Genomic DNA, 17,719 nt, shown 5'->3' on the forward strand with positions numbered 1-17,719 from the left:
AAGCCGTTGCAGATAAACTGTAGAAGGGATTTGTGCGTGTGGTAGACGAGTGTCGAGTCAAAGTGAAAAGACTTTGACAGCAACATTTCAAAGAGTCCCTGCATAGAAGTGGCAGCTCTTGAGATGAATTTGCTCCTTAGCTCAACAAACCGAACCAGACTAAAGAGAGAACTAAACACATGTATACATTTCAATAAATGTCATCGCACTGGGCGGCGTTAAAGATTTCAATGTCGCATTTTGTATTAAAAATGGATAAACTTACACAGATAACCGCTCTGTTGGATTTTTAAATATACTATATATTTTAATATACTTAGCTTGTGCACAAATCAAGTGTGTTAACATACAGAGAGTGTATCAGATATATTAGCGGTGAAATAGTCAGCTCCCAGTCAGAAAAGTCAATGATAATGGCTGCATCTAACAAATTCATGTTGTGTTAATTACATTCCTGCTTTAGTAGCACAATAACCATAAAGTCACATTAAGTGTCACTGACAGAGGAATGATCCATAATGAGAGATAACGCTTTTCATGCTCCCATCTGTCTTATCTTTGTTTCTATTCCGGCATCATGTTGTAATTCACACTATTATGCAGACAAAATGATTTGTTCCTAAAAAAACACACACATGCAGTTGAAGTTGTGTCTTCTGATGAAGCTGCTCAGTGACCAACAGTTCAAACTGTGTGTGTGTGATTGTGCGTGGATGTCGGTGACAAACCTACATGTTGTAAATAAAATTTATTTATTTACCATATTTTGGTTGACAGTGTTTGTAACAAGTTGCTGCCCTTACAGTAAATGTATTACATCTTGCAATAACACAAAACTAAAATGTCATTATTTCAACTATTGTGACTTTATCAAAAGCTACAAGTCATTAATATTTCATTTTGCACAAACGAGACACATGTCACACAGGTGACGTTTTCCAAACTTTGATCCGGTGGGCTGGAAATGTGACTCCGGGGGTTCAACCCTGTCAAAGCTGAAGCTGTGATTAATGGACGAACCCTTTCAACAGTCCCTTCTCACAGCCCATGTGGCACTCGCCTCATAACATTCAGCTTAATCTACGGGCTCTGACCCGCTCCCGGAGTTCAGAGGTCAACTACAGCATGAAATATGGCCGGACCTCGTGAGAAGCAAAGCGCCCTGCGGCTCGTTTTACCTCGGTTTTGAAGGCAAAACACACACGAGGACGGGCCGCTTGCTGGACGTGCGTACTGTAAATTGGAGTGTGTTTGATGCCGCGATCGTGACGCAGCAGCAGAAGAAGATCTTTTCTGATGCCTCTCAGCCGCCGCCATTAGGGCTCCACAGGCAGACTAACAGATATCTTATTGGCATGTTATTCATACGGCCTCGCAAAACATTACGGGGCTTCGAAATTAAGCGGTTATTTAAGACAACAAAGTCCATCGCAGAGGGTAAGCGGAGGGAGGAACACCAATGAGGATGCGAGCGTATTTGGAAGAGATGAAACCCGGGGCCAAGGCCCCTCCGGTCTGAGGAGCTCTGGTGATCAGATCAGAGCCACAGACAAAAGGGCAGGAACATCTTTTAAAGCGTGTTTTATTGAAAGCTGTAAAAAGTGGTCGGGATGAATTGCGCCACCGGGGAATCGGCTTGGAGGATCCGGGTATAAATCTCAGCCCCCCCCCCCCCCCCCCCCCCCCTCGAGGTAAACAAACGCCTGTGGCTCTCCATCTGCTGAGGAAACAGTGCAGACTCTCTCTTAATAATATTATGTGTAACTTTGACTTGCTCTTTGTAATAGCAGCACACTAGATGCATTCTGGCTTCTTTAAAGCATGCTGCATACGTTTTGCCATGCTTCAGGACGGTGACCTCAGATTCCTGCAGTGTCGTTTGGCTCTCGGGCGCTCTGAACCAACACGCAGGAGGCAGTGCCATGATGAAAGCCAGACGTGGCGTCCCGCCTTATCTCTCCCTGGGTGTTTCCACTCCAAACATCGCCCCCAGTGTGTAAATGATAGATGCAAAAACCCTGCTCCTGCGACATTTTCCTCTTCCTCCTCCTCTCTTTCCTTCCTTTGGGTTGGATTCCTCGAGCGGCGCTCCGTTTTGTTTTTGACCAGGATGTGACTCAAATGTGTTCGGCTAAAAACAGGCCGGCCTGGCCAACAGGTGACAATGGAGGGGCCGCTTTTCTCACACCTAAATGGCCAAGCTGTAGTTTTCTTCCTTCTCCGGTTCCAACTATTTTTTTATGACTTTATCTTCCTTCAACAAACACATATTTAGTGTTGGGAGCTCAGTTTTCGTGCGGCTCAATGATCAGATACCAATGTGTGCTGCTGCCATCTAGTGTCAGCCGTGGCGTTTACCTGCCAAAGCCTCCAACACACTGACATGTGAGGTCCTCTCTATGAGTTGTGATGAACAGAAAATAAAACTCATTCAGAGTTGAAAAGTGGAAACATGAGCTCCCCATCCTTTTCCTCCAGATCTTTATGTTCCCACAGCATCAACACATCCCGGGGAAGTTTGTAGCTTTAGTGAGGTTGACATATTTGAATATTTGAACTCTTACAAACATTTCTACTATGGTGGGTGACCACAGCAGTGAGGATTACCGAGGCCCCGATCTGTCCATATGGTGCAGCACGTAGCGCAGTTTAGTCCCAGTGAGCACCACATATTGGATCTTGTGTAAGCATGTGTCAGGATTTGTCTTTTTTTGGGGGGGGGGGGGTGTTATGTCCTGAGCTGTAATGCAATTGTATATTGACGGTTGAATTACGCTGTGCTCTGATTATTTTTTGGCTTCCACGCCATAATGGGATCAAGGCCTGCCGTGATTGAAAGCTTTCTGCGTGTTGTTGCACCGAAGCCACGCAGCTCAGCAGCAGCATCGTGATAAAACAATCACAAGTAGCTTCTCTGCTCTATCGCCGGGCACTTCTAACGCGAAGTCGCTGCACGGCGACCGCTCCGCACGTCGTGGCCTCCCGGGAGTGATGTATCATTTCACGGCGTCTTATGGGAACAGACGCAGATGTGTGGAGATGTGAATTGCAGCCACCGACTAAAAATAACCCAAAACTAACACAACGGGAGCGCCAACACGTGTGTGTGTGTGTGTGTGGTAGCAATGCTAGAGTGGGCTGGACTTTTCCATGTCTGGTTATGACTTCTTGAAAGACTTCATCAATGTCAGCTTAGCAGATCCCCACACACACACACACACACACACACACCCACACACACACACACACACACACACACACACACACACACTTTTCATTTCTTCAACCAGGAGCCAAGAAAACGTCTTGAAACTACCTTGAAAATTCCCGGAAAGTTCAATTCCCATATCTGCAATTCCTGACTTACCTTATCCTAAATCATTCAACTTGATGATTAGACAACCTCGCCCATTTCGTCTAATGCTCATAATTGCTCACCTAAATTACAAATAAATGATGTGTGACCCCCCCCACCCCCCCGACGTAGGAACGGCAAGCTGTGCTTTCCACCCACACCCGTATCCTCCCATACAAGTCTTTATATCCCATAGAAGAAACAGACTAGTCAAATATTTAAAAGAGCTTTTAAATCACTTAAGCTGGGCATCAATCATCCTGGTGCCCTCTTAGCCTGTGGCACATTGGCAGCGATTAGGATAATATGCCGAAAAAAAGAAGGAGCACCATTGCCTCTTCCAAAATGGAACCGAACCTCTGCTGAAAAGTGGAAAAAGACGGCCTCTGGGCTGCAGCGGGAACAACCGTGCAGACGTGAAAATGCACTCACCCAGTGCTGAAAACGTGGATTCTTTTAAGCCTTTCTGTCTCTGAGAGGCAAAAGAAGAGGAGGAATTGGGAGTTTCTTTCATAAGAAACGCTGAGTTGTCGCCATTTCACTGCTCTTGTTTTCCACTTGTAGTTTTTATTTTTACGGGACAGCCTCTGGCTGCGAAGGTTTGGCTCCATGGGTTTGGCGACAGTGAGGCAGCGCAGGAGCGAATGAGGTCCCTGGCGGGGCCCTTCTGGCGGGGCCCTTCTGGCGGGGCCCTTCTGGCGGGGCCCTTCTGGCGAGGCCCTTCTGGCGGGGCCCTTCTGGCGTGATTGGACGAGCTCACCGAAAGAAAAAAACAGGACTCTCCAGGATAAAACCATGTGGTCTGGGGCTTGGACCGAGACTATCGAGGACATGCAGTTCCGACAAACTTGGACAGAGGAGGCTGAAAATCCTGACTCTGCATGTATGTGTTTGCCGACCGAAATGAGCTGCTTATCACGAGCAGTGTCGGCTCACTGTTACTTGGCATGCACTACGTCAGTTTGAAATGACATTAAAGCTGGCAGATCGTATAGAGCTACTGCCCGCTCTGATGCCTTTAATGAACATTGAGTGTTTGCTCTGCGTTAATAGCGTCATAATTTGCCCTTTAATTCAACCACAGTGAAGCAAAACCTAGTGATCCATCAAAGAACATGTCACAGACATGTTTGTGCCCCTTGAGTGTAAAGTAGTTGTTTTATTGCATAGTTGGGCCAAAGATATTCATATTCAGACTGCCATAGTTAGTACTTCTATTCTTCATGACTCTATTCTTGTCCAAGACACACAAGGAGGCCACGGAGACTCGTGCTTATATATATTCCTTGGCACCGGTCCTCCTCCAAGTCCGACGTCAGGCAAATTTATATACGACGCACCGGTTGCAATGCCACAAGCGTCTGCACAGAGATGAGGATAAGCAATTAAAAAGGCGCTGCTCGGGTCCCACGGGAGCGTGGCGCCGAGGTACCCGAGCGAGCAGAGAAGTTACTGCCCGAGGTCAAAGGTCAGGGTCGCACAGGGGTGCTATTTGGAATCAAAGGTAGAGAGTCAGCCACCGCGGGAATAATGACGCCTCTCTTGGGAGGTCAACGGTTTCAGACGGAGAGACAGGGGCCATAATTTCCAAAAGAAATGATGGAAATAAATATTGGGATATTTCTTTACAGAGTGTGAAGCAGTGCCAGTGTATATTGTTGTTAAGTTCAGGTAATTACTACCTCCCTGCCTCCTGCTGTTTCCACCAACGGTACCTGCACATTTATCACTTACCAGCAGCAGCTGGCCTCCGCCGGAGTCTGGTTTGGAAGCAGAGCAGCAGAGTTCAGGGACAAGCAGATGTGACTGATTACTGAAACACTATTTATCTCTTTGTGTGGACTGGCGATGCAGCATAATCACATGCAGAGTTATGGGGACCGATAATGATTAGAAGTAAACCTACAGTTTACCCACAGTTTTAATTGTTTGACTTTATTGGCTGATAACTCTGAAACTTCCATATACAATAATTAGCATCAACTAAATGCTGCCAGCATCACATTTTTCAATATAAAAAGGACTTTTTTTTTTATAACTGCCAGCTTTTAAATTACTGCCAAGGCAAAATAGTCAGTGAACAAAACTTTGACTGAACTTATTTCCTTTTTTTCCCGACAATATCTTCTCCCCCGGAAGAAAAAGTATGTTGTAAGTAGGGTTGTATGAGGTACTAGTCAGTGTATTATCTTCAGTAGGTGGCGGTCAGCGTGCTCCCAGTTTGGAGAAACAGACAAGAGTGCAGGTTTTGTGCCAAAGTCTGGTGAATCCCAACACTCTCCCACCGTCCTGCGTAGCTGGTTGAGGCAGAGACGATTGACCTGGAGTAGTCATGGTTAGGATAGCCCATCGGTCAGGGCAAAGGACCCGAACTAATCAGGTTACCAGCAGTAGCACAGTAGCCTGGACGCGTATCCCAGAGCTTGATTGCTGCACAGGGTGGGTCTTGCCAAGAAAAGCAGTGAGATTCATATGAACGCAGTCTGGTGGCTTTGAAGAGAGCACAGATGAGTTATTCTTAAAATCCAGATCCGTGTTGAAAAGGGCCGTCTGATGGCAAGGTAAAACGGTGAAAATGTACTTAATATAGAGTGCAATTAAACTGATATTGGTTCTTTTAGGTGAATACGTCCACAGCAGTACATTGCTTTGCTCCTGTGCTGGTGCTCCAAACTCTGTCTACTGTAGTACCACATACTACCACACGTCAGAAGACATAAACTATACCTTTAATACTTTTTATGGTTTGTTTAGGCAACCACAATCTTTCCCTAACTTTAACCAAATGTATTAGTCATCATAATGTTCATTTCATTTGTTTGATGACAGAGGAGTTGATGCATCAGAGATTAACTGAATATCCGGTCTTTTCAGTCACAGTTGGTACAAACACACTTCTAGTAACTGTGTTTTTGCTGAAGCAGTTTTCATGCATTTGCGTGAAAGCCATGACTTAAGAAACATTTGACTCCGACCTCATTACTTGGCTTCGCCATTTGCGACTGATGCTCCAGCAATTAAGTCCCAAGACGACTAAAAGAGTCAACTTAAAAGAAAAGCCCTTCGCCGTATGTCTTGAGTTCAATGGAGGTGTAATGACTGACCACTATCTTTATAAGGAAAGTGTTTGAGATCATAGAAGGCCACTTAAGTCCCTGATATAGCTCCAGCAGTCCAAAACAGACACATTGGACTTCTATGCAAGCCACAGGTTGCACTCATGCACACTGAAAATCTAACTTGCAACGACTCAACACCTTCACTTGCAGGTGTTTACAGTCTGGACGTGAGCAGTCGTCTAAATCGACTTCATGTGGACTTTCATATAGACATGGAAAGTAAAACTTTGCCTTTGCAGAGGTAACATTTAGCAACTGCTTGAATTTGTTTGTGTATCTGCCCGTCTCTAGTTTAGACAGTTTATGAGCTTCTTTTCTTTGCTTGTTTACTGCATTGCTTTGCTCCTGTTAAGTGTCTAAAAAGAGGGTCTTTAATGGAAAACAATATACATGTACTTGATTTGATAATACCTCATTTCTCTGTCTTTGAACGCATTCCCCCTTAGTTTTATGTTCCACCACATCCCCCGATAATTAAAAAAAAAGTAATATTAGATTTTCTTTGTGGTCTCGGGCCATAAACCTTAGCCTCCCAATCACGGGAACCTGCTCATCTGACCTCATAGTGTGGTAACGCAATAACACAAAACATTCTAATAAGCCTCTATACGCATGCATCACCGGAGCACCTGTTAAGAGACAAAGGTTGCGTGCAAAAGCGTGGATCGCGTTCAAAAGCGGCCTCATCAAGAGCACAGATGCGATGGTTTTATTACCTGAAATGATACTTGGCTATTTGTTGAAAATTAATTTTTTGGGGGGAAAAAATCTAACCTTGTTTTATTGAATCATGCCGTGGTGTTTTGTGCAGATTCCACATATGGCTCGCAGAACCACATCACACGACTGTAACATAGGTGTTACCACATTACATGGCAGCGCTACAGACGAGCGCGATCGTGAGCCAAAACAAACAGTCGCGGTTTGATTTATTCAGGAGGTGAAATATTCTTAAAGCCGACCGCTCATACAGTAACCCGACATGCCCTGCTTGCTGTGCCAGAGGGTTGCTCATAGAACAGTCACAACAATACATAATTATAAACATGATTTTATCCTGGATTGGTTGTCTGGATCTTCCCTTCCATGTTTACCAGCGTTACACTCCATGTGCTGAAACGCCAAATTTTGCACGCAAAAGTTATTGATACTTAAGTTTACAGTTTACTTTATGGTTCCTGTTTATTGCCTATATGGCAGTAAAGGCAATGGAAATTGTGATTGCTAAACCTGAGGCTGCGTTCAAGCACCATGTGCCCCCCGGGGCGACGGCTTTATTCTCAGGCCTCCCACGAGCAACATCACACTTCAATTAATGCCTCGTCCAACCTGCACAAACACGCTGAGTTTGAATACAGTAATGCACCAACAATCACCAAATAGAAGTCATGTTTTTATTACAAGCCCACAGTGAAGCACACATATAATACAGACATTGCGTCATCAAAAGGTACAGGTCGGCTCACCGGAGTACCACACAAAGCTCTGCACGGCAACAGCTCTAATATGAGATGTATGGATTCTCTGCTGTCCAGCAATATGATATGAAGTTGATAGTATTTAGAAAAAGCACTCTACAGTACATCCTAATAAACTGGAAAACTAAGAAAAAGGACTGTTGCAGTATGAATAACTGGCTTAAATAATATATGGACTTATTAGCAATGGAGCACGCAAGTTAATTGTAGACACAAATAAATCAAAACGTAATAACAAAGACAACGGAAGCATGTGGACACCACATGTGTTTTATTGTACATACTGTGTGTACTGTAGACCTTTTATATGTTTTTATATGTTATATTCGGTTGTGCATGTCGTATTTTGACGCTTATTTGTTGCAAAACCCAGTTAGAAAACCGTGAGAAGTGCTGTGAACAGAGCAAACCTACAGGACCAGCTGCTCAGGTCAGACGAGCAGACTAAATGCAATAAGTGTTACATTTCATTTCAGTGTGTCTGAGTTTGACAGTAGACGTCTTTTTGCTCCCGCTGACTCGGTAATTAACAGCATGCAACAGACGGTGAGTGTGGAGCTGTTGCTTCCAGTCTGCTGATGATAAATGCATTTGGCTGAAACGTAGCCGACGGATCGCTTGATGAGTTGTTGGTGCTGATCCGGATGTGATCAGCAATTATCTTCTTTCTTTTGTGTTTCTTTGTTTTGGCCTTAATAACTGCGGCATCTGCGCTTATGTGCTGATGGGAAAGTCAGGCGTTCCAAGTCGTTGGCTGAACTAAAAACTGCACTCGCATGCTGTTATTTTTTGATTTGTCAGAAAATCAAACCCCTGAGGACAAACAATAAACAAACAAACTTTTACAGGAGCTGCTGCTTTGGCGAAGCGTTCAGTGTTGGTGGAATTTTTGCCTTCCATCCAGCTTTGTGCTTTCCCAGCAACACCCTGCTTCACATTCGTACAGACATTATACACATTAACACCTGGGTAACATGTAAAACCACAGTTCTCTACTGCTAGAAACTGGAGGAATACGTTTTAAGCTCATGTCATTGCTGAAAAAGTCCAAATTCAGCAGCACCTTTCAGAAGTTGACTCTAACCTTCTGTAACTGCTTCTTGTGTATAAATTAAAACTGCATAAAAGGCCCTCAAACACACACACACACACAGTGTTCTGCATTTTGCACATGTTTACGTCTCCTGGTGGAGGCCTTTTGTGCCAAGTTATTGTTCGAGCAGGTAAAAACAACAGGCCAGCAGTCAATAGCAGGAAGCCGAGGCCCGGCCGGCCCTCGCAGCACACAAGCTTTTCAACGACGGAAGAGATGTTAAGCACATAAAGGCACCGAGTTATATTTCAGCACAATATTTGTCGAGTCAAGTTGGCCAGACGAACGCTTCATCCGCTTCATCACAAAGCCAAAAGCAACGCAGACTTCCAAGAACTCATGAGATAAACATTAACGGTTATTAACGAGGGGATGCTCCGTTTCTCACACTTAACGGCCAACGGTGATGCGTTCATGGCCGTCTCAGTATCTGAACAGATGATTCTAGCAGAAACAAAAAACAACAGGTGGTTTGGTTTGAGGTATTAACTGCAGGAACTAGGCTTATTTCAATCTTTTTATAATCTTTTTTTTGGAAGATCGGTGTTCTGATAATGTCTCAATCTAAATTAAAAAAAACCCTCGACAATATTATGTTCAGTGTGCATTTAGATGATATAGTCCAGTTAGATATTATCTCATCTTTTGCAGCCCTGCGAATGTCCTTGTTGGATTCATATCTAGCTTCTCGGTCTGGAAACCACTTCCTGTTTGTCTGTTTTCTGACTCCACAATGACACCGGCCTGATGGGAGGAAGCCGTTAATGAGAAATTGAAGAGAGGGCTGCGTTATGAGCTCCGTGTTCGCCATCTCGTTAATTGTCCCTTCATCAGGTCGGGGAGGCGATGATTACACGAAGCGCTGTAAATGCGAGTGGGGCTCTCAGCACTTCGGCGGGCTTCAGGGGGGCCCTGCCCCGACTCCCGGAAGACTTTGCGTTTGTGTTTTGGCTACGAGGCCTGATTGAAACCGCCCGATCGTTCCAACTTCACATTGTTTGTGTGCTTGTGCTGCTACGTGTTTAGGCTGAGGTGAGACATTTCTTTATTTTCCTTCAGGCCTCGCCGCTGTAGTGCCGAATACCTTCATGGCTCTTTAAAATCCGACGGGTGTCAATGAAACGTGTGCAGTCCGAGGCAGCAGGTCTCTCTCTCTCTCTCTCTCTCTCTCTCTCTCTCTCCCGGCATTCTTTATTCGGGCGTCGGCGTCTCACCCCGAGCGGATAGGAAAACTCCACTAAAATCCGATCTAATCTTAACTTTTCATGCAAGAAATCCATATCTTCGCTCCCACACACGGATCGACCGTGAGGCACCAGGTGCCGTAGCGTTCTAACAGGCGTGAAATGAGTCCTTTGCGGGCCGAGGTTTGGAGGCGCCCGGTTTGTCGGTCATGCAATAGTCTTGATGGCTTGAAGGAAATACGCCACATGATTCTACTCTTGGATTTCATTCTGATCGCTACCACAAGCGCTAATTAAATGGTTATCTGAGTGCCCCGTTTCATTTTAATTCCATCATTTCCATTTGATTTGGAACACATGGCCGAGGTATTTTCTTCTTCTTTTTTCCGCCAGTGTAAGAAAAAAGAAAAAGAAGAAGTGGGAGCAGCGGCACGACTTCTCTGTAGCTCAGTGTGTAAAAATAAAAGTCAGTATTTACACCTTCTAATTGACCAGAAGTGTATTTTCTTTGGGGAAGTGTGTCTGTCCAGGTGTCATCAAACACAAGCTGTTAACACGTTAAGACGTTTATGAGACACGAATAAATAGAGTGTAATGTACCTGACAGGAAGTAGCTGAGTTAATGACATCGAGCTGCTGCTGCTCATATCGTAACGTCTTTGAAACCCCTGCAGGTTTTCAACAAAGAAAAAAAAACCTGAACCAAATTGACAAATCACCTTTTCATTGGCCCCGTCTTGGTGCATCCAGTGTTGTGCAACTCTCCTGTGGTAAACTCTCCATGTGAGCACAGGTCAAAGCCAAACTCATCCCTCTCAGTCTGCCTCACTCCATTAATCCTTCAGGTTTGTGGCGTTGGTTTGCGAACACAATAATATGTTGAGAGAGAACGGTGCCAAGTGGTTTACGGCCGTCTGTCGTCGGGGATTTCGTGGACCAGATGGTGACAGGTGACGGTGAATTATGCAGGAAAATATTTCCTTTTGTTATTTTCTAGAAGGACGATGTGGAAAACAACAAGAAATCAGATATGTTAATTATAGCTTCTGTAGTTGGAGCCAAACAGATAAATATTTAATAAATGTGTCATTTTGAAATCACGTAAAACAAATTGTGTTTAAATAATAATAATGACATAAATAATGTCATTATTACAAATCTATTCATCATTATTAAATATGATTTAATTAGTTTTATTGGAGCTAATTTATAACAACTAATTTTGAACCTGACGGTGAAAACAAAAAACATGTAATTAAACGCTGTACCTATAATAATAACCATAATAACACATTACAGAATCAATAAATTAACAGCAGTAAAGAAATCCCATTGCTAGCTTCCTGTTGATATGCAATAATACATCGTCCCTGCAGCACTTTGTTAGTGCTAATCACCAAACGTTAGCATAAACTAAACGTGTGCTTAGCCTCAGCATGTTAGCGTTTGTTAGTGTGTTAGCATGCTGATGTAAGCATTTAGCACCACTGTGCATAAGTGCAGCCTCACAGAGATGCTGGCATGGCTATTGACTCTGGTATTTTTATTTTAGTTCTGGTATTTTGTGTGGTCACATTAGGGCAGTAGATGCGTTTTGTTTATTCATATATGGAATCGTTTTTAGATATTGAGTGAGCCGCAGTAGACCGATGTGTGAACACAGCTTGTTTCCTCTTGAAGGAGAGAAACCAAGGGCAACACAGACTATTTTCCAGTGGCTCAACTCAACCTTCTAATTAAGCAGACATCTAATATCCCAAGAAGTTCATCAATCAAAGATGTTGAAAACCTGCGAAAATCCACGACCGTCCAAATCAAACAGGGCCGAGGAATCTCCCTCAAACGGTTCATCCAGAGAGTAACTGGAAGCCAAGGTGTTGTGATCATGTGTGTGTGTGTCTGCAAACGCTTCAACACTAAAGCCGTCTAGTGAACAGAAAGAGGTGGAAAACACTGCAGATGTGTCATAAAGCCTCCAGTCTTCAAGCGAGGAATTGTGAAACGTCTGCTGACAAATCCGACCTATTGTTTATGTTCATGTTTACCGTAGCGGGAATATTCCAGCTCATTATCGTAAGATGAGACGCTCTCCTTCTGCTAACCCCCCCGATGCTCTCATGCAAAGTCATATAAGCGATGTTTTGTTACAAACGATTGGTTTTTATACTTCCTGGCTTGCAGGGAGATTGTGGGTAAGAACAAAGACACACGGGGGACTTCCCTTTCCCACTAACATGCCAAATTCAAATCAGAATCACCCTGATAATTACCTTTTATTTGACCTTGCAATCATTTAAAATGACAGTGATGGATTGCGATTCAATAAACAATATCACACAACCACAAAAGACTTTGTTTGGATAAAGAGAAAATCCTCACCAGTAGCTGTTGAAGAATACGCTCTCATGCGTCTCTATTCCCACGAGCTTTGATACTGCAGACGAGACTTTGTAAAACGGATCGCATTCCTGAAAGATTAATAGTGTAGTAATGATACGCTGTCAAGACCAATCCTAATGGAGGATATTTTCACTTACATGATTCATCGTTCAATTCCCCTGCAATACACATCGCAGAATTTCCACTGGTGTCATCCAGCGGAGATATTAACTATCAGTTCTGTACATGACGGATGCCAAATTGCATTAATGATGCAGTAAGATATCACCTTTGGCTTTGACGTGTAACTTAGCAAAGTTACTCAGTTTCTGCAGAACTTTCCCTCTTTGTAAAGTACCCACCGCGTATATTTTATCTTCCGCTTATCCGGGGTCATGTCACAGGGGCAGCAATGTTTTCCAGCTTGTCTTGGGGTAACCCCGAGGTGTTCCCTCATGAGATGCATAATCCCTCCAGCGTGGAGCCTCTTACCAGTTAGACAAAACGTCTAAAGGGAGGCGTCCATGAGGCATCCTGATCAGATGCCTCGGCTGGCCCCTTGAACTCAAAGGAGTAGCTGCTCTGCTCTCCATACATTTATTTTGGTTAAACCAAACATTGAGCACATTCTTCATTGGATTCATTGGACCATCGACCCAACAACAGACGATTGCTGATGTATTGGCGCACATGTGTGTGCAGGTTCTACACGCTGTTTTTCCCCACTCAGCAACGCCTCTCACTTGGAGGAAGATCATTAAATTAGCAAAGTAATCGCGCAACAAAACCCAACAGGTGATGTACTCCGACATAGATATTTGTCTACTCACCCAACCTTAAAGCCTGATTATGTTTGTCTACAAAATTTCAACAAAATCAAATACATTCTGCAGTGAAATACACGAATCATGTCTGTCAAATTGATCTCTATGAGCAGATGATTATTATAAACAACTTTTATGGACATGAATGTTTGAACCAAAGTTCATGACAATCCATCCAATAGTTTTTGAGATAGTTCCCTGGAAATGGTGATCGTCAACGTATTGGTGGCTCTATAGGAAAAGTCAGGTGATCAGCAAAGACATTAGGATTCATCCTCTGGGCACCATGAATGTCCGTCCATCAAGGAAAAATGTAGGTTGTTCTACAACAGCGTGTGTAGCTATGCCTATGAAAATGAATGCGCTGTAATTTGTAGTTATCCCAAAAGATCAATTTGTATGTAATCCACACAATTACAAGAACCGTTGTGTGAGGATGTGTTGCAATATGAAACTGCAATCACTGATGATGCTGTTAATCTTCGAGGCTGCAGTGTTAGAAATCAACAATCGGTGTCATCCACGAGTCCGTTACTTCCTAGATTTAGAGAATAGTTTGTGAACGCACGATGGTTTATTCAAACAGATGTCCTTAACTGGATCATTTTAAGGAGCAAACTGTTGAAAGATAAAAACCCAGAGGCCACACACATGGAGTCTCATCGCTCTCGTCATCACAGTGATTTGTTATATATTTATTGCATCTCCTCAGATCGTCAGGTATCCGTGATGTCCCCACCTCTACTGCAGCAGCTCATCAGTACAACTCTAAAAATGTCAGTGCTTTGCTCTTGGCTGACTTTAAGTGGAGCATTAGGGTGTGAACAGCTCATATTTTTTAATCTTTGCAAATTGGAAACACTGAGCTTTTTTGCACTCTGTAACCTCAGCTGCACATACTTTCCATCCAAATTCACAGCTCGTGTTAGGAAAGATTCCACGGTGAGGAAATCAATTAAGCGTGGGAAGAACGGGAGAAATGAGTGTGTGAGTACTGCAGGACTTTCAGTCGGTCTCTTATTTCTGCTGTTTGATTGTCTGTGTGACTTTATTAGGAATGTGATATTCCCTGCAATTATGAATAAAACAAATTCTTGGTGTTATGTGTAGTTTCATATGACGAGGGCTGAATTGATTTTCTGCACGAATGCAAAAAGCTACGCCTCTGTGAGGAATATAAACATTATTTGTCCTGACATTATTTATTTTATGTGGACAAAGTTCTTGCACTACAAGTTTGTATTTAAACAAGTTTTAACAATCAAGAATGCTGGTGTCTTTAGTTCAATTTAAAAGTGTAAAATCTGTTTTAAAAATGTATTTGAATCAGTTACTGAGTGATAAAAGTACAAATCACAGCAAGCATTTGAGGATGTTGGTACTTTGGTGCTTCAGAATAATTTCAGTCTAAAACATGAGTGACGTTTGATACTCTGACCACGACTCATACATTAGTATTATTAGTATTAATGCTGACATGCATAACATTACGTAAAGGAGTTACTTCATTCCAGGGAAATGACAATGAGACGACTCATCCATGAACACCACTTTTATCATTTTGAAGAGTAAAAAACAATCAAAAGTAAAAAGCTAATGTGTGCTAAGCGGTGTTTACTGACGTGTTTAATGTCGTAGAACAAAACGTTAAAATCCCTTCAGCCTTTGTTGACACTTTATTTCAGGCATCTAACCAAAGACTTTGAGACGAGGGAACAGGAAGTGTGAATAATAAAACAATGACTCATTTCCTGGTTTTAGGACTCATTCCTGCAGCACTTATTGATAAGACGTCACAGCCGTGATTGAGCCAATGATTGTAAAGCATCTTGCAAACTGCTTAAACAAACTTAATTTAATCAATATTTTACAATAAGATTTTGCATTTCAGTATGATATTCACATACAGTAGTTAATAAGACATATTTAACTCTGTTGTATCTAGTTATTACTGTTTTGTTTGATCCACTATGGGGTTGTATCTCTTTCTGATCTTTTTATCTTAAGATTTTAAAGCTGCTCTGTGTCAGATTTAAAGATTTCACACTTTGCTGCCCCCCAGTGGAGGTTTCAAATAAGACACTTCCACACAGATCCGACTTGGGGACGCTCACACGAATGAATCATTTTATTACCAACCACATCAGAATAAAATAAACGGTGCAACTCTACACATCGATGCTTTTAAAAAAAGTTCTTTAGTGTAAAATAGTTTTTCACTTCCTGTGAGAAGAAACACCTGAGATGTAACTTTGGGATGATTGAGTGTCCGCTCTGCTGTCTGGAAAACCTCCGGCTACATTTTACCTCATAAACACATTTGCTGACAAGTTCACTGATTTAAGGCGTCCAATGGGAATCCTGCAGGAAAAACACAATTCCAAGAAAATGTGAGCGCTGTTTTGAGTTGGTGGGCACTCTGCTACCTATTGCTCTTGGCTTCTTTGACAGCAGCACGTTAATATTAGTCATCCGCAGTCGTCACCGCCGGCACGTCTCAACTCTCACCAACGTGTGACATCATGGAAATCAAACCCAGCAGCCATATTGGCCTTATAGCCAATTAAAGCCCCGAATGTTTTGACCCAAACACCAGTGACTATGGAATATTGGAGCACATTTTATGTTGCGTTTAATATGAAGTCATTTCACTTTATGGATGGTTACCTGCTGTTGATCTCACTTTGAAATCATGCAACCATTTGTAATCTACTGCATATCAAGATGGAGAGTTCCTCTCATGCATATGTCACTTTATTGTTTTTTCCTGGCTATTAAATGCGTAATCAAACTTTAATATACAGCAATTTATGACTTTTTAAGCAGAAATAAAGCAGACAAGGTGATGTGTTTGTTGTACATTTGTGTTTCACCTCAAGAGTTCTACAAATCGGACAGTGATTCATGCCTGATTCTTTACCTTAAAACTAGAAATCATTTGAAGAATACAGCCCAGCACTTAATTTAGTGGTGCAGTGAGGGCTTGTAAAATCAGCTGAATCCAGCTGGCGTACAGTTTTACAGCAAAGTCTCGATGCTTCAACACTTTAATGCTTTTGCTCATGTCTGAAAAGAAATGACTGCACCTGTGGTGAAAATAGTTAGTGCTCAGGAGTTAGAAACAGAAAGTTTCTTGTTGCTTTTTTTGCTGTTAACAGCAGCTAATGTTGTCTTTGGTAAAGTTACGCTGCACCTCCTGTCAATGAGCTAACAAGACAAACCAAAGGAACTTAAAGATAGTAAGGCCAATGTGAAACTGCCTCAAACTGCATTCTCTCTAATGACCACCAGGGGGCGACTCCTCTGGTTGTATAGAAGTCTATGAGAAAATGACTCTACTTCTCTCTTGATTTATTACCTCAGTAAACATTGTAAACATGAGTTTATGGTCTCAATCTCTAGTTTCAAGTCTTCTTCAATACAGCATGATGTTCATTTAGTAAACTATAGTCCCATTTGGAGTAAAGTAGATGATAAGTATGGGTATGATTTAGGGCGGGGCTACCTTGTGATTGACAGGTTGCTTTCAACCATTTCAAAATAATCAAAGATAATTCAGAATCAGACTCTTTCTCGTTAATTCCTTCACCTTCTTACTGCATATGGGAGCTGGAGAAAAACAGTTTTCCCTGCCACACTTATGGTTTGTTAAAGGTTTTCAATAAAGGCAACACTGTGTACGTTGGTTTTTATCAGTTGCATGTTTCATACAGTGAGCATCACTAAATTAGAAACATTCAATTTACGGAGCTCATTTAATTTACAACTGCTGCCAAAAATGTTGTAATACGTAACTTTACACCTGAGAAATACTTAAACCCAAGAAAAACAAAACTACACATTTAAAGGTTTCACAGCCAGCAAATGTAGGAGCATACTTCATTCATCGGCAGCAACTGAAACTGTTTTTATAGCAACTGAGCCGAAAAAAATCAACCAGATTCTAATCATCAGAATATAGAACTTTTTCCACTGCAAAGGCCTAAAAACACATTCCTGTATCTAAATACAGATTTATTAGAGCGAAGGTGAAAAGTGATGTAAACATGATGAATTGCTTTGCTAAGAGCAGTCACGCCTAAACAACACATCATTTCACAGCAGGGTTTAAATGCTGAGCTGTTTTAAAGGGCGTCATAGTTGCTGTCAAATTCACGCATATTACTGTTTGTCAGCTGGTGTAATAACAGTAACGCAGTATTTAAACATATTGCAGGATGTTGTGTTGCATGAAGATGTAAAAAGAACATCACAGAGCCTGGAGTAAAACCCAAAATTCATTTCATT

The sequence above is a fragment of the Pholis gunnellus genome, assembly GCF_910591455.1.
Source record: "Pholis gunnellus genome assembly, chromosome: 10".
In the NCBI taxonomy this organism is placed as follows: domain Eukaryota; kingdom Metazoa; phylum Chordata; class Actinopteri; order Perciformes; family Pholidae; genus Pholis; species Pholis gunnellus.